Source organism: Phascolarctos cinereus, unplaced genomic scaffold, assembly GCF_003287225.1.
Source record: "Phascolarctos cinereus isolate Bilbo 61053 unplaced genomic scaffold, phaCin_HiC Scaffold_4;HRSCAF=312, whole genome shotgun sequence".
Taxonomy (NCBI): Eukaryota; Metazoa; Chordata; class Mammalia; order Diprotodontia; family Phascolarctidae; genus Phascolarctos; species Phascolarctos cinereus.
Genome location: NW_027555847.1, coordinates 490,932,620 through 490,957,102, shown reverse-complemented (window position 1 = coordinate 490,957,102; position 24,483 = coordinate 490,932,620). Strand labels below are relative to the sequence as shown.

The following is a 24,483-nucleotide window of genomic DNA, read 5'->3' as shown; positions in this document are numbered from 1 at the left end:
GGAAGTGTGAATATGCCTGAAGGCAGGCTTCAGACTTCAGACTTCTTTTTCCTCTGAGCTCGGTCTAGAGTGAGTTTTAAAAAAAAAGATGAATTATAAAAGTAAATGAAGAAATAAACAGAAATATAAACTTAAGGACAATTGAACTGATAAATAAAATGAGTAGTTTTTCTTTTAAAGACAAGATTAATAAACCATTAGCAAACTGTTCAAGAGTAGAAAGAAAACTAATCAGCAAAAATCATAAATACTAAAGGAGATATCATAACAAATACAAAAGAAACTAGCAGGAAATATTAACTTAGAGTCAATCCCCTTTAGAAGAATTTGCGTATGCCAATTGTATAATTCATGGTAGTAGTAGAGGACAAAGTCTGAGTTTGTTTGGTGATTATGGTTTTAACTTTGAAGGTTCTGCAGTGTTCTACGACTTGTAATCAGAGATCATATATCCAACTATGGTGGGAGCTAAGAATAGTAGACAGAGTGCTCACTGAACTTAGTCAGAAGGAGCTGGGTTCAAACCCTACCTGAGATACTTATTAGGTGTGCTACCCTAGGCAAGCCACTTAATCCTTCTTAGCCTCAATTTCCTCTTCTGTAAAATGGGAGAAAATAATAGCACTAACCTCAAAAGGTAGTAATGATGATCCTAAAACAGTAAAATCTAAAGGATGGGACAATCTATAGGACAAGCTTTGATTTGCCTCTCCTAGATTCTTCCACAAGAGTGGTCAATACCCTTTGCCAGCAAATGTTTTCTTTATTATGTCTGAAATGCTGAAAACCAGTTTGACTGGTATGGCCCCGCCTCTAGAAGGCAGGTATGCTAAGACTAATAAATCCAGAGATTTGGAGTTATCTCCACTGCCTTCCCTCCCCTTCAATTCTAGCTTCTTGCTGGATGACGTAGTTGGAGTTAACTTCCCTGCATCCGAGCCCTTGCTGTTGTTCAGTTGTTTTTCAGTCATCTGACTTTTCAGACTCCATTTGGGGTTTCTTGGCAAAGGTACTGGAGTGCTTCACCATTTCCTTCTCCAGCTCATTTTACAACGAGGGAATTGAGGCAAACAGGGATAAGTGACTTGCCCAGGATCATAGAGCTAAGTAAGTATCTGAGGCCAGATTTGAACTCAGGAAGATGAATCTTCCTGATGCCATGCCTGGCACTCTGCTATGTCACCTAGCTGCCTACCCTGCCCCCTTATTTCCATTAATTATCAGGAAAATTAGAAAATACCCTCATTTTACTGATTCTGACTGTGTTACTATCTTTCCCTATAGATCACAGCTGGCTCTTTGTCTATATAAATTTTAATTCTGAGGGCTCTGGACCCAGAGTGTGAAAACCATTGCACTATTTCAAAGCCACCTACTGTATGATAACCTAGGCTAAAGGGAATGGGGCTGCATCCTGAGACTGTTTCCCATTAGCATCTGTTCTTTACCCTCCCCATGCCTGGAACTCTCTCCCTCCTCATTTCTGCTTCCTAGCTTCCCTGTCTTCTTTCAAGTCTCAGTTAAAGTTCAACCTTCTGCAAGAATCCTTTCCCAATATCCCTTAATGCCAGTGTCTTCCCTCTGCTGACAATCTCTAATTTATCCTATATGTAGCTTGTTTGTACATAGTTGTTTGCATGTTATCTCCCCATGAAACTCTAATCTCATTGAGAAAAGGGACTTTTGTCTTTCTCTGTACCTCCATCACTTAGTATGGCACCTAGAGCATAGTATACCAGTTCACTGACACCTCTTGTTAGTGGTATTCAGGTTTTGTTAACTGCTATCCCTGTATGGTTCTGTTTCTCTTTATTTCTGTATCTCTATCTGAACTCTCCATCACTACAATGTCTCATTTGAAATGAATAATTAGGCCATTATAATCCATTAAGTTAATAAGGCAATACCTGATATTCATAAAATTGTTGAAAACACCAATAATATCATTGAGGGTTGAATTTTAGAAGTGGCTGTTAGAGAATGTGATTTACAAGGCCTTCCTGTGGGAAGCTACTGGATGTTATGCCAGAAATTAAAGAACAGGTGGGCTAACGAAGGAAATGGAAAGGAAGCCCAGAGATATCATACCCAAAGTTGCAGGCAAAAGCAAAAATCAAACACAAACCAGGGAATACTGAGGAAAGGAGATCTAGCTGAACAAGAAGTTAATTCAAACAAGGAAAATAAAGGAATACCAGAAGAAACCAGGTGTTAAAAGCACAAAGACAGCAGATGAAACAATACAAAGTTGTAAGTTATTCCAATTGTCAAGTAATGAGTTGTACCATTTGGCTGTAGTTTTTTGATGAGGTACCGGGGTAGGGGAGTCACAACTGATGCCACATTTTAAAGGAGCCACCATACTTGAAATTGATGTCTTCGCATCTGGAAGTATAGTAAATAACCTATCTTGACAATGTGATGTCAGGGTTGATCCAAGTTGGGTTCATAGGATCATAAATCAGAGGACATCAAATTCCATTCCCCCCTCATTTTGCAGATGAGGAAACTGAGGCCCAAGGAGGTTAAATGACTTTCCTAAGGTCACATAAAAAGTAAGCATGAGAAGCAGGTCCTTATTTTCAGACTCAGTTCTTTACTATAGTTCTGCTTAAACAAATAGGAAGAGCCCAAAGATCAATGGGCTTTCTGAACCAAACCTGTAAAGAAAGATTCTAGTACTACTTTTTTTTGTTTTGTTTTTGGCTAAGTAATGTGGTTAAGTGACTTGCCCAGGGTCACACAGCTAGTAAGTGTCTGAGGTCAAATTTGAACTCAGGTCCTTCTGAACCCAGGGCCGGTGCTCTACCCGCTGTGCCACCTAGCTGCCCCCTAGTACTACTTATTAAAGGAGGGGCAATTAGTTATACTATGGTCTTTTCAAATACATCAGTATCTAATAGAATTCATACATTGGTTCCTTCCCCTTCATCTAAAACATCGTCTCTACTATACTAAATCCTTTCCCTGACCTTTCCACTCCCTTAAGCAATTATCTTATCCATTTCCTTTCAATGCCAAAGAGCTGGAAAAACTAGTATAGCTTACTATCTCCACTTCCTCACTATCCATCTAATCCTTAATACCTTATTGTATGGCTTCTAGCCCCATCAGTCTAATCAAAGTGAATTCTTGAACTTTCTAGTCTCACTCCAGCCCTGGAATTCATATATTGGAAGTACCCTCCTCACCTACCACCTCTCCCACTGATTCGATGGCTCCTCTCAGAAACTCCATTTAAGATGGGTGCCCTGGCCAGCCATGTCTCATTCCTTTCTATGCTGCGCTCCAAATTTCCTCTGCCATGCTCTCCCCTCCCCCAAACCAGGTACCTTTGCCCCCTCTTCCCTTTACAGCTCAGAAATAGGCAAATGCTCCAAATCAGGGCTTGATTTATATTTGTTGATTGTCTAGGCCTAAGAAAGTAATGGAGAAAATGTTAATGATACAGATCAAACTTAAAACTGGGTCCTGCGTGCATTTTTGGTGAGAAGTGGAGAGCATTTAGCAGCATACCCAATGAGCTTTTATTAAGTCCCTACTATGTGCCAGGCACTGAGCTGAGCCCTGGGGATACAAAGAAAGGTAAATGACAGTTCTGCGATCAAGGAACTAACGGAAGAGACAACATGCAAAAAGTATAAATCAAAAATAAGAAAATAAGCAGGAGATGCTTTAACACACACAAATTGCTAATAGTACAGTGTTAGGCACCAGTGATTAGCCAGTGAAGAGATTTTTTTTTAAATAGGGAGGAAGCTTCTCAACACCCCAAAATTGCAATACAATTGCCTATTCTACCAAAGTATAAGAAAAAAATGGGCCATTGTTTTCTGTTCGTGGAAGAGTGTTCACAGAAGATCCTCCTGAACCCCATTCTTTTGTGTAGTGGAAGAGATTTTGATTTACCAGAACTCAGCCTTCTAGACCAGAAAAGGATTTATCTCCCTCCCTACTCCTGCACTGAGGCCACTTCCACGTGGCCTGTGAACACATAGTCTTGCTGTTGCGTCTGCGTCTGTCTAATCTTCCTGGAGATAGCTACAATTTTGTGAGTTTTAAAAAATCAGAATAATAAGCACTAGAAGTCTGGGAGCTTTATGTTGGGATTTCCCAGAGGCTAAACATTGGCAGGGTGGCAGCTGAGTCCCCAAAGAGCAGCTTGTTGACTGAGTCCAATGGAGTGAAGATATGGATTCGTTATTGGCTATGCTGCATTTGGAAATGAGCTTGGTAAAGATAAATGTTTGTAGAGACTGCTTTATGTTTGAGCCTACTTTTCCTAAAGATGGAAGTGGTATAGTGAAAAGTGTACCTCTAGATGTTGAGGAAGGAAAGGTCTGTAACTTCTACTTTTGCTATAGGTATACGAGTTAGGTAACAGAATATGGGGCATAAATGCTATAAGAAAGAATAGGCCCCCAGTTATTGGAGGGAAGGGTTTATAAATTCTATTTTTTTGCTATATTTTCTCAATAAATATTCCTTTTTAAAAAAAGATACTCAAATGCTAAGACTCAGTTAACTGGTGCCTTTGTGGGTGCTGGAAGCAAAAATATGCAAAGATAAAATGGTTCTAGGACCTCGAAGAAGGATCTAGGAATTGTTGCCTCATACTATTGTGAATGAGTGACTTGGAACAAATATACAAAGTTTTTATAATCGTTTAAACACTTAATGATTAAGCTTTGACAATACAGGATTTTCTACTTTATATTTTTAATCAGTTGTAACAGAAATTGCCTCCTCAAATACTTTCCTTCTATATTGACTTCCATTTCAAGAATCAGAATCATAGGTACTATCACTATTTTTCCATAGGCAATGAGAAAGTAAAATTTGATACTGTTTAACCCATGCCACATTGTTCTGCCAAAAATTACCAAGTAGGTTTTATCAAAAAATAAAGGAGGTAGGAGATTAAAAGATACTCAGTATTTATTCCATATGCAAGCCTGAAATGCTCATGAAAGATGCTTAGTACTTTGAGAGGTTACCAAAATGAAATGTTGCCACTTGGTTTGTGCAGCATTAAAAGCAAATTCCACATCTGGCAGGAGCATGCATGCAATTCTAAAGAGTGTTTGACCTTTTAAAATTAGTCATGGTTCCATCCAGGAAAAAGTTCCCAGAATTTTTTTATTAATAAAATTTTTATGGGAGGCAATTGTGCAGAGTCAACTGGATCCATAGTAGTATATGGCATTTCCTTTCATTTGAAGTATGGCACTCTAGAGTCTTGTGACATGCACCTGCGATTTAGTGCCTTTTCTTTTCAGAGAATGTCTCGACTAGCACTGGTTTGTTGTGGGTTAAAAAATAATCACACGGAGCATAAGGAAGCATGCAATCTGAAAATGTGGATCTCTCTCTCTTTCTCTGAACATTGATCTCCCTCTTTGTTATTTATTAGTCCGTCTGAGCAAGGTTTAAAATAAAATAGGTCACTGACTTGTGAGGTGCATCTCCCTTAGACTTAGCATGAAGGCAAACAGAACAAAGGCTATTCATAGACCAGTCTTCTCTACTCTGTTTTCGAGCCAAGAGATGGAGAATGCAAGAGGAAGAGTGGTGGAAGGTGCCAAATGGAAAAATAGGAAAAGGGAAGAGAGAGACACTTAGAAGGAGGAAAATACTAAATGGAACTGGGGGGACCTGGGAAATAAACTTCCAGGGAAACACATGAGGCAGCTTAGGTAAGGTATTTATGGGAACAAAGGGAAAGAATGACGAGGAAGCAAGGGGGCCAGTGAAGATGAATGGAAAAAGAACTGGAACAACTCAAGACAGAAGAATAGATGAGAGGCAAAAAAGAGAAAAGAAAACAAAAAAAATTACAATACAAAATCAACTTTGTCCATCATGCTTCATTCTTCTTTCCTGGCATAAATGGAAGAGCTGAAAGGCAGGCATTGCTTCAGGTATTGAAAATCCACCATTGGTCCCTCAGGATTCCTTTAGCTCTTCCTTTAGGTCTCCCAGTGGAAGTATTGCTAACAACATTTACAAAAACTGACTAAGGCTGAACCGGAGACTTGGATTTTAATTAGTTCTGTAATTAATTTTGTATTCAAATACAAAAAAGCATGGCTATTTCCTCAAAGCTATCAAGAAGGGGATTTCTATTAGTCTGACTGCACAGACTGTGTTTTGAGTATCACCTGGCAGCACTGAGCAAGGTAGGCTTGTGTCAGCATTTCCATTACAAAACAATGGTAAGGTTTTATGAGATGACTGTTAAAGTCATCTAATAAACTGCTCTTCTACCAGCATGTATATTTTTTAAATGATGAAATTCAAAATTGGGCCTGATGAAACAGAATGTTTTAAAAAAAATACTTTTCAAGGGTGTTTAGCTTACATAATATGTTTCTATCCTGTTAATATACATACTGCTCTTTAATTATTTATTCTACTACTCTTTATAGCTCAGCTGGAGCTTATTAGTGCTTTATGAAAAGCAGAATATGGAGGGAGATTTTGGAAAATTGTCAATTTTTTTAAGCTACAGAATTTCCAAGCTGCTTTCCCTACTTTAGAACAACTTCTGAAGAAAGGGCAGTATGAAGCCCATTCAGTCTGTTTAACTACCATCTTAAACGACAGGAGAGTATTGTCTTTTTCCCCAACCTATTTCTCAAAGAAGTATAGATTTAAAGCTGACAGAGATCTTAGAAATGTTCTAGTCCAAAAGTCCTTAAAGTATGCTCTGTGGATTCCTGGGGGTCTCTCTGAGACTTTTTTAGGGGTTCATGAAGTGGAAATTATTTTCATAATAATGTTAAGATGTTATTTTTCTTTTTCCACATTACAACTAACTTGAACTTGTCAAGTTTGGGTATAGTATCAAAGACAAATATCTGCAATTATCTGAAAAGGTTATTAAAATACACCTCACTTTTCTAACTGTATGTCTGTGGGAGGCTGCATTTTCCTCATGTTCTTCAACTAAAACAACACATTGAAAGAGATTGAATGTTGAAACAAGTATGAGAGTACAACTGTCTTCTGTTAGGCCAGGCATTTAAAAAATTTTTGTTTCAGAAGATATAATTATTTTTCATAAAAATATGTATTAAGGTTGACATGAAATGGGTTTATTACTGTTCTTTTCAAAGAATTAATAAATATAATTAATAAGTTTCAAAAAATTAATAAATACAAATAAATTAATAAATACAAAATTAATAAATAATCATGAATAATGAATAAATTCAAAGATTAATTAAATACAAAGAATAAATAAATAAAAATAAACTCATTTTAATTTCTAATCTGGTAAATTTTGAAGGATAGAACCAATGCCAACAAAAGCTCTTTGGGGTCCACTATAATTTTTAAGAGTGTAAATGGGTCCTGAGACCAACTGATCTAATTTAACAGAGACTCAGAGAGAATAAATTATTTTTACCCATTATACCACACTGAGCATTACATGTCCCTGAAACATTCAGAACTAGAGTTTCCTCATCTGTGAAATGGGAATATTAATTCGTGTCTTACACGGTTGTTGTAAGGATCAAATGAGGCATGTACATACATACATAACTATGTAAAATTGTTTTATATGCACACATATGTATAATTTCTTTTTCTTTCTCTCTTTCTTTCTTTGAGACTAGATCTCCTTATCTCCTGGGCCCAAAGTGCAGGGGGTGCCACTCAGCAGTCATGCCAATGCTGATTAGATCTGAAGCTTTATCTCATTTTATTTCTCTGAATTTGGAGTGGTTCTCTCTTCTTTAGATAAACTGGAGGCCAATCATACTATTGCTGATAGTATGGGTCACACCCGATTGGTTTTAGCTTGACTATAACTCAGAACCCCAACTCAAGCAATTTACCTCCCCCAGGTGAGCCACCTTCAGCAATAGGTATCATACCCGCAACCACAGATCAAATGAGGTAATATAGTAACACTAATAATGTTTATATAGAGCTTGAAGGTTTGCAAAGCCCTTGACAAATATTATCTCATTTGATTCTCACAACAACCCTGCGAGGTGGGTGCTATGATTATCCCCATTTTACAGAAGAGGAAATAGAGGCCCTGAGTCACACAGCTAGAAAGCACCTGAGACAGAATTTGGACTCAGGTTTGTTCCTGACTCCAGGTCAAGCTCAGCACCATCAAGGTTCCCCTTTTAAATGTAAAAGGACATCGCAAACCTTAAGGAATAATGATAACTGCCAGTTATTATTGCTTAAGGTTGCAGAAATAATAAGGGCTGTATCAGGATTTGAATGCAAGTCCTATAAATCCAGGCCTCCTTTATCTCAACCATCTGGCTTGCTGGGTACAATATCACTGCCTTTTCACTTGCTAGGAGGAATTTAAAATCAAGTAATTCCTGACTACATTAAAAATGTATCTTGTCTATATATCCACATAGCAGGGAAGTACTACTTTTCTAAATTATTCTTGTTGAAATACAAAATTTTTTAAATATATTTTACTTTTCCCCCAATTACGTGTTAAAACAATTTTTTTTAAACATTTTAAAATACGTTTTGAGTTCCAAATTCTGTCCTTCCCTCCCTGAGGTAGTAACTATTCTCAGCAATACAATGATCTAAGACAATCCCAAAGGACTCATGATGAAGCATGCTCCAGAGAAAGAACTGATATTGTTTGAATAGAAACTGAAGCATGCTATGTTTGACTTTCTTTCATCGTTTTTCTTTTATTCGAATCTTCTTATACACAGTGGCTAATAGGGAAATGTTTTGCAGAAAAACTTGGAAAGACTTACATGAACTGATGCAAAGTTAGGTGAGCAGAACCAGGAAATAAGGTACTTATTGGCCTAAATAAGATTTTGGTGTTATTCATTCATTTTTTCCCCCATACCTTTCTGATCCACCATCAGCATGGAAAATATATAGCTTATCCCATAATTTCATGGGTATTGGGGAATTTCGATGAGCAAATCCCACTCCCACTCCCCAGGGCTCATTTGGAACTTACATTCATAGACAACTCCTTTGGGTCCTGAGAGGAAAAGTGATTTAACCAGGGTCACATAGTCATGGTGTGTTATAGGTATAATTTGAACCTAGTTGTTCTTGACTCCAAAGCCAGGTTTGTATCCCCTGTCACACACACACACACACACACACACACACACACACAAACACACACACACACATATGGGTAAATTCATCAATATAAGAATTCCTTTCACTGAATCACATCGCACCTTAAGAGATGCTATTCAAGAATTGTGGGAAAAAATTATCCATGGTGTCCAACAGAACGATGAGCTTACCCTCTCTGAACTTAGTGAGGCTGGTCCTCAGACAGGATGTACAGTTCAACCTCTGGCTTGGCCAATACTTGAAACCTTTCTGCCTTGGAAGAATTTATTAGAACTCAATCTCTGGAGGTATAGCTTTAAAAATTTTTATACTACAATGAGACATCACTTTAGTTTATGTGTGTGTGTGTGTGTGTGTGTGTGTGTGTGTATATATATATATATATATATATATAAAACATAAATATTTACATATTTATGTTTATATGTAACTGAGCTTTGGTAGATATCCAGATCACCTAAAATGGAGGCAATCTATGTGGGAGATCCCTGGTTCTGCCCACTAACTACATCTTTAAAACTACTAGACTGGGACGGTGTTGCTTTCTTTTTCTGGTGGCATTCAGGGATGAAGGTCTTGTTCACCCACAGCTTGAGCACAGTGCACTAAGCCGAGTGGCAGAAAGGGTCACCTTTCTCTTTAGCAGGCCTGGGGGTCTGGTCTATTTCATTTGTGATTTTCCGTTGTAGGTGCAGGGAGTAGAGTCTAGGACCCATGAACTTGAGCTGTGGTGACTATGGAGCTATGATTCTAGACAGGATTTTGCAGCAAGCCCAACAGGAAAGCCTTGAGAAACCCGAGTGCTGGGATGCAAGCCCAGGAAGGCTTTGCACTTAGAACATGGTGGGACTCAGCTCTATTGGAATTGGGTTAAACTGTGATTCCCTTCTTCTTCCCAGAGACTGAGGGTATATAGTGGGGGATTATTTCCCTGATGGGATAGGAGGAATATTTTTATGTTTGTCCTTGCTATGCTTTTGAGGGAAATATTCTTTCGTCAAAGCTAATCTGACTACTAAGTAGTTAAATAGAACTGGAGTTCTTGGTCCTCTAAAATTGGAGGAATACAATTGGTGGAGGCATGAGCCAGTGGTCAACCAAGACACTCTCCAACCCCTGAGCATGTTGGAAAACCCTAAGGAAGAGGTGGAATGTAATAGACCAGAGAATGACATGTTAAGTTTATGTTTATGTTTGGTTATGTTTAGTTATGTTATGTTGCAGTATGTTATTTTTATAATCTATACACATATATGTGCTATACATTTCTATATATGTGGCCATATGTTTATACACATGTGCATAATGCATTATGTGCATGTGTGTATAAAATACATGCTTAATAGGTGCATGTTTCATATATACACATATACACATGCATACATAATACACATACACACACACACATATATGTATTAGACATCAGTTTTATGCTATGGCCACAACTCTTGAAGACCTCCTTTAGATCATCTGTTCAGTTATGATGTGGATCAGTGAAGGGAATTTTTACATTGATGAAATTACCTGTACTTGAGAAGTGTGTGTGTGTGTGTGTGTGTGTGTGTGTGTGTGTGTGTGTGTAGGCAGAATGCCATATACAATATAGTTGGATGGACCAACATCCATTTAAGACATGCATATATCTATATACACATGTAATATATATTTTATAGTAGGCTATATGTAGTATAGTAGTATAGTATAGTATATGTATGTGTGTGTGTGCATATTTATATATATAATATATATATTATATATATGTATATATATAATATATATATATATATATATTCATTTTCAGTGAATTAGCTTTACTCTCCCCACCCACCCTCCAGTGCATATCTGCAATTTACAGTCATAAACAACTTCTGTGGGTACTGAGAGGAACAGTGATTTGACTAGGGTCATTCAGCCAGTGTGTGTTGTAGGCATAATTTGAACCCAGTTCTTCTTGACTCCAAAGTCAGGTTTCTACCTATATTATTATTATTTTTAGGCAATTGGGGTTAAGTGACTTGCCCAGGGTCACACAGCTAGTAAGTGTCAAGTGTTTGGTCTGAGGCTGGATTTGAACTCAGTCCTCCTGACTCAGGGCTGGTGCTCTATCTGCTGCACCACCTAGCTGCCCCGTCTATCTATATTATATAATAAACATATGCGTATGCATGTGTATATATGCTTATATACACACAAATGCTATGTACAAGAATATACATACATTCATAATACACATGTATGTGTGACTATCCTGATGAACACTGTTTAGTTCAAGCAAAATAAAAGTGTATAATCAAGAGACAGATGGGGAGACAATCCTCCTTCCAATTTCTTTCAAAATTCTTAGATGTGGTAGTGTCCATACATCATCGTATCTTGCCTGTCTGAGAAATCTGAGAGTTATCCTTGTGTGGAAAAGTGCCAGATTTACTAAGTGACTCCAATTTGTTTACTGCCTTAATCTCCTTTGTCTTGTTGTTATAAACAATTATTTAGGGAGCTACAAATAATGTATCTGCTCCAATGAAGCAGCAACTTGCTTGCCTGTGCAGTTAGTAGTATGTAAGTAAAGAGATACTAAATCTAGGCTCCTTTTTATTTCCTGGGTACAAATGGAAGTTAAGGCAGCTTTAAAGCTAAAGGAACTAGACTAAAGAAAAAATTTATAAATCCTGTCTCCTCTTTCTATTTCTCTTGTTCAGAAAATTTTCTCTAGAGGAGGAGTCCTATGATATTTGAAGCAGGAACATGCTTATAAAGATATTATTTATAGAGTACTTTAAGGCTTACAAAGAGCTATTATCCCTATTTTACAGTTGAGGAAACAGATTGAGAAGTTAAGCGACTTACCCAGGGTCACATAGCTATTAAATGTCTAAATCAGGATTTGAACTCAGGTCTTCCTGATTCCAAATCCAACAGTCTATCTACTGTGCGACCTAGTAACCTTATATTTTCTTAGCCGTGTGGTATACATGTGATATAGTGATAAGCAAGGTAGGATCTGGAGGCCATGGGACCAGAGTGAATTAAGTTGACAGTAAAAAAAAATTTATAGATATTGGAACATATAAGTCTTATCCATTGGTGCATTATTAATTTCTGAATTTTGATCTTCTTTTAGTAAAAGTATGCATATCCAAATTCTGTATGTGTAGGTCATCTTAGTAAAACAAACAAATGTAAGAAGATATGGATTTTTGTCTACTTAACCATATTTGAAGAAAAGATTGAATGATTTGGAATCAGAGAACCTGAGCTCAAATCCCACTTCTGTCCCTTATCAGCTTTGTGGTAATTATTTCCTGTTTATCCTGCATATACTTGCTTTGTATATATTTGTTTTCATATTGTCTCCCCATTAGATTGTTAGCTCATTGAGGACAGGAATTGTGTTTTGCCTCTTTCTGTATCCCCAGTGCTGAGCACAATGCCTGGCACATAGTAGGCACTTAACAAATGCTGATTGATTGAAGTCCCTTTAACTTCTCTGGACCTGTTTCCTTATTTGTAAAAAGGGAGAATTTGGGCTAGATGATGTCTATGGTCCCTTACAGCTGCTATGAATTTATAAACTGGCAATCTACCAGGTCACAAGAAAAGGTGTAATCTGAATTGATGGAGAATTCCCCACACTGGTGAAATCATCCAAATCATGTATTATGTATACACCTAGCTATGGTGCTATGTTGGAAGCTGTGAAAAGTTAAGTGAACTCAGAATCTACTCTCTAGATCTGTTATTATGGTAATATGAGAACTGCATGTAGATTTATGTCATTAATGATTATCAACACAATGAACAACATTTTTGGTTTTACATGATAAAACTATAAATTTCTCTCTTCCTGATGCTGTTTTATTTTAAAATAATTTTACATAATAAACTCTAGTTTTCATCAATAAGTATGACCGTTCAAATATGTAATCAATAAAAACAAGGAAAGTGAAACAGAAAGAAGTGATTTATAAATTACCAAACATGTAACTTATAGAGAGTTAAAAACCTCCAAATATTAGTATTAACTTTACCAATGTAATAACAAACCATGTTGGTTGTTCCCACAACCTCTTTTGAACCGAACTTTCTTTCTTTCTTTTTCTTTCTCTCTCTTTTTTTCTTTCTTTTTCTTTCTCTCTCTTTCTTTCTCTCTCTTTTTTTCTTTCTTTTTCTTTCTCTCTTTCTTTCTCTCTCTTCTTTCTTTCTTCTTTCTTTCTTTCTTTCTTTCTTTCTTTCTTTCTTTCTTTCTTTCTTTCTTTCTTTCTTTCTTTCTTTCTTTCTTTCTCTCTTTCTCTCTCTCTCTTTCTGTTTCTCTCTCTCAGTATCTCCCCCTCTCCAGAGTCCCCCCACCCCCATTATTATTATCTTTATATGGCTGTAATCAGTGCATACATGGTTTTTTTAGTTGGGCTTCCCTCACTCTGTACTGTGTTCTCTGTTTCCTCATATTCTTTCATATTTCTCATATTTGTTATTTCTTATAGCACAAGAATAATCCATTATATTCACATATGATGACTTGTTCAGTCTTTCACCAGTTGGTGCACATGTAGTTTGTTTCCAGGGTTTCTGTTTCTCTCTCTCTCTCTCTCTCTCTCTCTCTCTCTCTCTCTCTCTCTCTCTCTCTCTCTCTCTCACACACACACACACACACACACACACACACACACACATACACAGTGTTACCTTTGCACAAATAGGTTACTTTTTCAAGCACATAATTCTTTATGGTCCTAGATGTGGAATGGCTGGGTAAAAAGATATCGAAAGGATGTGAACATTTTGGCACTTTTTGTTATATATTTCTATATTGCTTTCCAAAAAGACTGAACTAGTATGCAATTCTATCAGCAATATAAATGTGTGCCAATTTTTCCATAGCTACACCAGCACTGAATTTAGTGCTTGACAAATATATGAGAAAGTCTTCAGCAAACCACATTCTATAGTAGACTACACCTTAAGTTATACTGAAAGACTGAGAATACAAGAACCTAATACTCTCATTATCTTTTGTTAACTATAAATAAAATTTGATTCAGCAGAATAATATATAAATATGAATTTTGCTATTGTATACAATTATATGATGTGTCCCACTGATTTTTATTGATTTATGTCAATTGATCTATAATGAATTTGATAATATCATCTGTACTATATTAGCACTATTCAACCATGGATACTAACATACATCTTTAATTATTTACTTCTTTATTTCTGTACAAATTGTTTTATAGTCATATTTGTATAGGTTTTGGATGTGCCTGAAAGGCTAACTATCAAATATTCACTATGTTCTATTGTTAATTTAAATAGCATTTCTTTTTATCATTTTTCTATTTTTATTAGTAATATATAGAAATACTAATGGTATCTGTAGGTTTTGTTTTACCAGTATTACTTTATGATAAATTAGAAAATAATGTTTTTCAAAAGCCCAGAGCAAGTTTGATTTTTCTAGGATCACAGGATGTAGAGCCAGAAGATACTTGAAAGATCATAAATCCAGTCCACTCCCCTCATTTTATAGATGAGGAACTGGAGCCCCAGAAAAGTCATGGAACTTGCAAAGGTACACAGGTAGTCCACAGCAAAATCAGGATTTCAACCCAGGTCTTATGATCCCAACTCTTCTGATCTCTCCTTTGCGCCATTTTCTTCTCTTCAGATCAAATGTCTCTAGCAAGTACTTGTTTATTGAATGTGGCTTATTAGAAGTCAGATGCTTTTAACTCTGTCCAGGGACAACAGCTGGAAAGATTTTTTCAGTCAGAGATTTACCAACACACAGGCATCATTTCCTGCTATTTAGATGCAAAGGTTTATCAGGATAATAAAGAAGAAGACAAAATTTACACTAAATGTAATTACCATTAGAATTTATCTATTTGGTAATCACTGCAACATTAGTTGCAGGCATTAGAGGTTATTGTTATGATTCTTTTCAATAAACAAGATAAAAAAAACCATGCTCAGAACTCTGTTCCTTTCAGGCAAGCTGGTGATCATGACTAAAAAGAAATTAAGTGCTTTATTTCTTGGTGTTTAATAATTTTCCTGGAAAAAAGCAGGCAGTAATGGATTCTCAATGACAGATTCCCCAATAAATGAAAGTGGAGGGATAACTTTAAAAAAAAAACCCTCCAACAATTTGAAGCCTATGAGAAACACACTTTAAAACATGTAGATATGTAGGGGATTGGCATAGGGACTAACCTCTAATTGGTATAGGGGACTCCAGATGAGAAAACTGATTCTACCAATCCTACCAGGTGCCTTCTCAGTAACTTATAGTTGCCTAGAGCGATGAGAGATTAATTGACTTGTCCAGGGTCACACAGCTAGTATATTACACAGACGCAAGGACCATTGTGTAGAAGCAGAAAGACTTTGGTTTATATCTTAACCTCTGACATAGATAGATAAATACAGAGTGAAAATGATTTCCAGAAGGCAGTGATAAAACTGATAGTGTCGAGAGAGACAAACTGGTAAATGACATGATTTTTTAATACCATAACAAACATGAAAGGATAACACTATTAAATATATACATACCCAATGGCATAGAATTTAAGTTCTTAAAAGTTAGGTGATTTGCAAAAGATATTGATAGCACCACTATAAGGGTAGGAGACTTTAATATTCTTCTCTAAGAGCTGAATAAAACTAATGCAAAGATAAACAAGAAGGAAAATACACAGGTGAATGGACTATTGGAAAAATTAGATTAGAGTGATCTATAGTGACTTCTAAATGACAAAAATAGAGTCAGAAAAAAAGCTTTTAAAATACAGAGACACTTGACTCTTACTAGCTGAGTGACCCTGGGCAAGTCACTTACCCTGATTGTTTAAGAATAAAAATTGTTTAAGCATAAAACATTTAAAAATGCATTCATGTTAAAAATTTTTAAAAGCATAAGCATGGAAGCCTCCTTTATTATGGTCAAAAGCACATATCTAAAACTAAGAGCCAATATTATATGCAATGGAAAGAAATGCTAGAAGTTTTCACCCTCCAAGCAGGGATGAAGCAAGAATGCCTCTCCTACTATTATGTGATAGATATTTTCTAAGTACTAACTATAGAGATTAGACAAGATAATAAAATTAAACATATAAGCTCTGACAAAGAAGAAAAAAATTATCCCTATTTACAGATAACATACTGGTAGTTAGAAAACCTAAAGGCATTAGTGAAGAAATAAATTGAGACAATCATTAACTCCATTAATGTACCTGGATATAAAATAAATCCACAAAAGTGATCAGCTGCATTAATGAAAACCAAAAAATGATTATAAATTGCTAAAATACATAAAATATCTATGACAATTATAAACTATTTACAAAATAAATAAAATATTGCAGTTGACCTATCAAGATACATGAAAGATTTACATAAATACAACTACAAAATACTTTTTACAGAAATAAAGTAAGTAGAAACCTTTTCACTGCTTATGGTTGGGCCATGCTAGTATCATCAAAATCATACTGTTGCCTAAATTAATTTATACATTTAATGCTATGCCAATCAATTTGCCAAAGCACTTTATAGAACTAGTAAAAAAAAATACACACCAAAACTCATTTTGAGGGGAAAAAAAAGTATAGAATTTCAAAGGGAAAAAAATGAGAAAAACAGGAACGAAGGGGTCATATAGCACTACTAGAACTCAAACTACATTGCTATTCATTAGTCATCACTTTCATTTGGTACTGGTTAAAATAACATTAAAGTAGATCAGTGCAATAGACCAAACAGGTAAGAAACAGAAGCAATGCAGCATGGTAGTCTAGTGCTAAATTAATCCCCAAAATAAGTTACTGGGGGAACATTTTTGACAAGAAATAATATGAAACTGTGAAGAATTTTGGCAGAACTTTTCCACTTCTAGACCTTCAGAATATCTAGTTTGGCAGAAATCTACTTCTGGACCTCTAGAACATCTGGTTTGGAGGGAGCTTCTTCCTTTAAACAAGGTAAGGCCTAAAGTGTGACTGAATCTCAGATAATGGCCTTGATTTATTTGAGGAGCTGTGCAGGCCCTGTTCACATTCAATTTTAATTAATGGATTCAATCAAGAAGTGTTATTACCCAGTAAGGTAATTCTTTTTAAATGGAATGATCAAATGGAAGCCTTTACATAAGAAATTGGCACACATTATCTCACAGGAAAGGTCATTCTCCAATAGATAAGTGTTAGAGAACATGAACAGTTTAAAAAAATTATCCATAAAATTGCTCCAAACCACTAATAGTAAGAAAAATACAGATCAAAACTTTGAGTTTCATTTCATATCATACAGATTGTCAAAGACGACCAAAAAATGGAAATAGCTAATGAAGGAAGGGCTGTGTAAAGATAGGCACACTGATATGCAGTTGGTAAAACAGCAAATTCTTTTGACTGCTTTGGACCTCAACTAGGAATTACATAAGAAAAGTGATTAACTGCTCATATTCTTTGAACAAGTGATCCTCTGCTACTGCAGGGAAGTCAAAGACAGAAACAAAGGTCTACTATATATCAAAATAGTCACACAAGCACTCTTTGTAGTAGCAAAGCCTTGGAAACAAACTGGCTACCTATTAACTGGGGAAACACTGAAAACACTATGGAATATGGATGTAATGTAATAACTATTACGAATTAAAGAAAAACAGGAATACCTGTGTGAACAAATAGAGGGTGAAATAAGCAAAATGAAAAAAAAAACAAATAAGCAACATGACTGTAAGCAATATAAATGAAAAGATCACTAAAACTGAGTAACTGGCAAATTGATAAAAGTCCAATGAACAGTTAATGGAGCATATTTCCTTCCTAATTTCAGAGAAGTGAGAGACTGCTATGGCAGAATGTTACATACATTGTCAGAACCAGTTAATGTTATCAGATGTGATTGCATTTTTCCCTTTCTTTCATGAAGGGAAGTTTCTATTTTTGGGATTGGTGTTGTTCAGTCATATCCAACTCTTTGTGACAACATTTGGGGATTTCTTGGCAGAGATACTGGAGTGGTTTGCCATTCCCTTCTCCAGCTTATTTTACAGACGAGAAACTGAGGCAAACAGGGTTACACAGCTAGTAAGTATCTGAGGTTAGATTTGAACTCATGAAGATGAGTCTTTCTGATTCCAAGCCCAGTGCTCTATCTACTGCAGCACCTAAATGGGAGGAGGTGAGATTTTTTTTTCTTTCAGAAATGACTGTGATATAAATACAAAAGGTATATATCAATAAGGTTTTTTATAAAAAAGAATAAAAAATGTTTGCTATCACTAATGAAGTGAGATAGGAGATGACTTAGAGCAGCTAGGTGACACAATGGATAGAATGTTCGGCCTGGAGTCAGAAAGACCCAGATTCCAATCCAGCCTCAGATACTTACTAACTGTATCATCCTGGGCAAGTCACTAAACTTCTGTTTGCCTTAATTTCCTCATCTCTAAATGTGGATAAACAGCATCTACCTCCTATGATTGTTGTAAAGATTAAACGAGATAACATCTGTAGAGTGCTTCGCATAGTGCCTGGCACGTAGTAAGTGCATATAAATGTTAGCTATTATTATTATTATTATTATTATTATCAATGGCCTTAAGAAGAAAATTTAGGCTATCTAATAGAAACTCTCTTTATTTCCCACCCTCTACTCTTAGAAACCCCTCAGAATCAGCATCATCCATTCTCTCCTTATTCTTTCTTGCTTCTGAGAAAGAGGTTGCCTCTAATTCACAGAATTTCAGAACTAGAAGGTCCCAAAGAGGCTATACAGTCCATACCTGAGAAAGAATTTTACAGTATACTTGACAAGTGGTCATTTATCTTCAGATTGAAGACTTTCAATCAGACAGTCTATTCTGCTTATGTTATTAATGTTCTAATTTTTAGGAAGGTTTTCCTTAATAGCATGAATAGTAGGCAGCAAGGTAGAATAGGGCATAGTTTTAGACTTTGGGTCAGGAAGACCTGAGCTCAAATTCTGCCTCAGACACAAGCTATGTGACCTTAAGTAAGACATCTTGATTTCTCTCAGCTTTACCTGCTCAGTTTCCTCACCTACAAAATGGGGATTATTATGAAGGTGAAATGAAATAACCTCTGCAATGCTTTTTGCAAACTTTAAAGCTCTGTATAAATACTAGCTACCAGTATTAAGCACAATCTGTCTCTTCGCGACTTTTGTTCATTGTTTTTGGGTCTACTGGGCCAAGCAGAAAAATGTAATCCTTCTTCGATGTGACAGCCCTTTAAATAATTGAAGATAGGTTATCATGTCTCCCAAAATCTTCTATTCTCCAGGCTAAATATCTCCAGTTCCTTTGGTTTCATCTTTGCAACATCTTTCACATATGTCCCCTTTTCTCCTCTGACACTGCCACCACTCTGGTGCAGGCCTTCATTTCTTCATACCTGGATTATCGCAACAGCATACTGATGGATCTGCCTGCCTCAATTCTCTCCTCACTCCAATCCATCCTCCGTTTAGCCACCCAAGTGCTTTTCCTTCTATGCAGATCCGATCATGACCCATTGCCCCTACTCAATAAACTCCAGTGGCTTCCTGTCATTTTCAAATCCAAATACAAAATCCTCTATTTGACATTCAAACCCCTTAATGACCTAGCCCCCTCCTATCTTTCTAGTCTTCTTACATTTTACTCCCTGCCATGTATTCTTCTATCTAATGGCCTCCTGGTTGCTCTAAGAACAAGGAACTCTATCTCTCAGCTCTGGGCATTTTCATTGTTGTCCCCCATGTCTGAAATATTCTGTCTCCTCATCTCCATCTGCTGGCTTCCGTGGATTCCTTCAAATGCCAACTAAAATCCAATCTTCTATAGGAAGCCTTTCCCAGCCCCTCTTAATTCTTGTGCCTTCCCTCTGCTGATTATTTCCTATGTATTATAAATAGCTTGTATTTGTTTATTTGTTGTCTCCTCCATCAGATTGTGAGTTCCTTGAGGGCAGGGATTATCTTTTGCCTCTTTTTGTGTCCTTAGCACTTAGCAAGGTGCCCAGCACATAGTAGGTGTTTAATAATGTTTGCTGATTGATTGATTCTCATATGACAATAACTCAAGATGCCCTTCACCATCCTGACTGCTGTCCTCTGGGCATGCTGCAATTTATCAATGTCCTTCCTAAAATGTGGTGCCCAGTACTTAATACAATTCTCTAGATGTAGTCTAGTCAGGTCAAAGTGCAGGATTCTCACTTTCATATTTCTGGAAACTATCCCTCTCTCAATGAAACCCAAAATAGAATGGTTTTTTTTGACTGCAATGTAGAAAAACTGACATATTGAGCTTGCAATAATTAACTAGCCCCTTGTTTTGTTTTGTTTTGTTTTTTAAGATAAACTATTGTCTGAATCTGCCTCCCTCTATTTTGTACTTTTAAAGTTGGTTTTTTAAACCCAAGTGTAAAACTTTCCTTTTATGTCTACTGAATTTAATCTTATTAGATTGAGTCCGATGCTTTAGCCCGTAAAGATCTTTTGAATCCTGACCTGTTATACAGTGTGTTAGCTTATCTATCCCTTCCAACTTTGTGTCATCTGCAAGTCTAATAAGTATGTCATATGTGTCTTTATCTAAGCCATTGATAAGTGTTAAAGTGTTCAAGGCCAACCTCAGATTGGAGAAGGAAGTGGCAAACCACTTTAGTGTATTTGCCAAGAAAACCCCACATGGGGTCACAAAGAGTCAGATATGACTGAAACAACTGAACAACAACCCCAGATACCTTGAGCTCTCTACTGGCTGTCAAGTTGACACTGAACCAATTCCATTTTAAGTGTGGCCATTCAACAAGATATAAATCTGTCTATTTCATACATACGCTATCATCTAACCGCATCTCTACATCTTTGTCACAAGAATGACATGAGATACTTTATCAAGAGCTTTGCGAAAAATCTAAATAAACATATTTCACTTGCAAGTTTAGTAACCCTGTCAAAGGAAGGAAGGAAACAAGCAATAATTGTGTTAGTACTTTACAACTATTATCTTATTTGATCCTTGCAGTAACTCTAGAAGGTAGGTGCTATTGTTGAGGTTTAGGAGTGTAGGGGTGTTGGGACTCCGAAATAACAAGAGCTAGAGTTGCGGATTCTGCCTGAATGAATTCAACTCAAGCCTTCTTTTAGCCAGACAAGATTTATTAGAACACTAATTGGGGTGGATGAGATTCCCAGTGAGTCTGCGCTATGGGCTAGATTTTAAGAATCTGAGCACCTTAATGGTGGCCAAAATGGAGCTTATATACAGAAAGACTGTGGGAGGGATCTAGGAGTGGCCAAGTAGTCTGAGGTGACTGGTAAGGTAACAGAGAAGGACCAGAAAGCCAGAGACCAGGCCAAGGAAATTAGGGGTCTAGATAGGAAGAAGGAGTGGAGGTCTAGGGTGGGGCCAGGTGCAGACAATGAGGATTACTGGGATGATGCCTCAGGCAAAGCCAGAGATTTAGGAACCAGGCACCTGGGCCACGTGGGAAAGGCCAGGGGTTTTCCTTTTTGGGGTCCAGATCCCAAAGACATGGTCTTTTCCTTTTAGGGATTCAGATCCCATCCCTATCACTATTATTATCCCCATTTTACAGTTGAGAAAATTGAGGTAGACTGAGGTTAAGTAACCTGCTCAGGATCACATTGGCTAGTAAATGTCTGAGGCTGGCTTTGAAATCAGGTCTTCCCAACTCCACTTCCGGCACTCTATTCATTGTAATACCTGCCTTTTAAAGACCTTTTAAGGCCTCCTGACTTAAAAAAAAAAAGATGTAAGGTTAGTCTGGCATCACCTATGCTTTGTATAATCATGCTGGTTTTTTGTAATCACTGTTTCCTCTTCTACATGTTCAATTAACCACCTTTTTAATGGTCCATTCTATATTTTTTTCCAGAAATTGACTCACTGACCAATATTTTTGGGACTCTTTTGCCTTACCTTTTCTGAAAACTCAGACATTTGTTCTTTTCCACCCCTGTGGTACCTCTCTTGTTCCTATGATCTTTTAAACATCACTTACAGCGATTCAGCAATCACATTGGCAAATTCTTTTGATACTTGAGGATGTAACTCATCTGGGACAAGTGACTTGAATTCATCAAAAGGGAGCTAGGTTTTGTTTCTCTTGGATATCAACTCCTATGAGCTATTTTTGTTCTGTCCTTTCTACTGCAAAGGTCATTCTCCTGGGCAGAGAAAAAAGAAGCTGTTCTAAGGTTAATCTCTCTGTATGTGTCTTTGTTCCCTTCCTCTCTGGTCTCTTCTAGGATCTTGCTCCAATAATCACTGCTTCTCTTTTGTGAATTTTCAATTTCTCCCTCTCTATTTGCTCCGTCCAATCTCTCCACCAATATGTTCAGCTTTTCCAAATCATTAAAATCAACCAAACAACCAACCAAACAAAACACCTTTGACCGTTCTACCCCCTTCAATATTTTTTCCTCATTTCTTTTTTTTCACTTTATAGTCAAATTCCTTGTAAAAGCTTCCGGGATCAATTGCTTCCACTTCCTTACAAGTCACTCTTTTCTCAGCTTCTTCTCATCTGTATTCATGAACTTACTATTCTACTATTGTTGGTCATTTTAAGGTCACTAATGAGCTCCTTATCATGAAGCTCCAAGACTTTTTCTTCAGTGTTCATTCTCTTTGAATTCTCTGTCACACTTGCCAATACTGACCATGGCTTGCTTTTAGTTACTCTCTTCTCCCTTTGGCTTCAGAAATGTGACATTTTCCTAGTTTTCTTTCTCCCTCTCTTAACTAACTCTCTGTGTCTACTTTTCTTGTCCACTTAAAAGGAGAATTCTCTGAAGATCTGTATGTGTCTCCGGTCTCTTTTCTCTTTGTGCCCTTTTGCCTGGAAATCTCCTTCACTTCAACAATTTCTACTACCACTTCTTCAAATACGACTCCACAACATATTCTTCTAGCTTTGACTCCTAGCCCTTGAGAAAACATTTTCTAAAGTTTTAGATCATTATCTCTAGCTGGCCATAGAACATCTCTATCAGGATAGCCGACAGGTTTCCCAAACTCAACATATATACTATTAAGCTTATTTCTTGTACCCCCAAACTTGTTAGATATAATTCAACTAGGTAGTATAACGGGTAGAATGCTGGGACTTAAAGTCAGGAAGATCTGAGTTCACATCCGAACTCAGACACTTACTAGCTGTGTGACCCTGAGGAGGTCACTAGGCCTCTATCTACCTCAGTTTCCAAAACAGCTAACATTTATAACATGTTTACTATGTGCTAGGCACACGATATTAAGTGCTTTACAAATATTATCTCACCTGATCCTTACAACAACCCTGAGAATAAGGTTCTATTATTATTTCCATTTTATAGATGAGAAAATTGAAGCAAAGATTAAGTGACTTGGTCAGGGTCACACAGCTAGTAAGTGTCTGAGGCTTGATCTGAATGCTGGTCTTCCTGACTGTAGGCCAAACACTCTGTTCGCTATGTTACTTAGCTGCACCTCTGATTATTTCAAAAGCTTCCCAATTAGGGCTTCCCCATCTCTACTCTCTACCTGCTCCAACCTGCCGTCACGTCATTGTCAGACTAATCTATCTTATGCATTCATTTCATCAACTCCTCTGCTCAAAACTCTTCAGTGATGCCTTACTTCCTAAAAAGTAAAGGTCAAACTTCTGGCATTCAAGGATGTTCACAGTCTGACACCCCCTGTGTCTCCAACTCTGTTTCTTCTTTCTCTTCCTACCATGTATTTTGTGATCCAGCCAAACTCAACTACTCAGGTGTCTGTGTGTTTCAGGCTTTCTGGCCCTTGATCAAAGTGCTTTCCCTCGAAAGCCTTCTGTCAGCTGTTGAATTCCTACCTATATTTTAAGTTCCAATTTCAATGCTACCTCTTCAAAGAAGACTGATCCCTTCAAGGCAGAAATGTTTTTTTTTTCTTCCTTGGTTTTTGCATAGCATTTTGCACATACCTCTTGGTTGTTTGTTATCTTTTGCTCTCAAAGAGGACTAAAATGACATCATTATGTTGGGGTGGGCATACAGTGTGTCTGACTATGGCTGAACAGACCAATATGAGCTTGGAAGGCTCTACCACAGGTTGGGCACAAATAGTCCACATGAACATTTGGAGTGAAGATAGCTCTAAATGTGTGCATCTCATGTTTCTTTGGAGCTACTGCAATTCTGCTTCACTCATACAGCATATTGCCTTCTTTGATGTGGGCATGTCATGCTTGGTGGTCCTTGTCAGCGTGTGCCATGTCACACAATCAGTTCCAAAGTTCTTCAGAGAGACCTTGACAGCGTCCTTGTGTCATTCTTTTGACCTCCATGTGAGCACTTGCCTTGTGTGAGTTCTCTGTA

At 37.0% G+C, this 24,483-nt stretch overlaps 1 long non-coding RNA gene across 3 annotated transcripts in view; it reads left to right on the top strand.

The window, feature by feature from the left end:
* The first annotated feature begins 940 nt into the window (after positions 1 to 940).
* The window catches only part of LOC110212493 (uncharacterized), a 31,014-nt gene continuing 7,471 nt past the window's right edge, over positions 941 to 24,483 (top strand). For all 3 annotated transcript variants that reach the window (XR_002325685.2, XR_002325684.2, XR_013485722.1), the window contains exon 1: positions 941 to 1,107. This is a non-coding gene — a long non-coding RNA (uncharacterized LOC110212493). The remainder of the gene's footprint in view (positions 1,108 to 24,483) is intronic.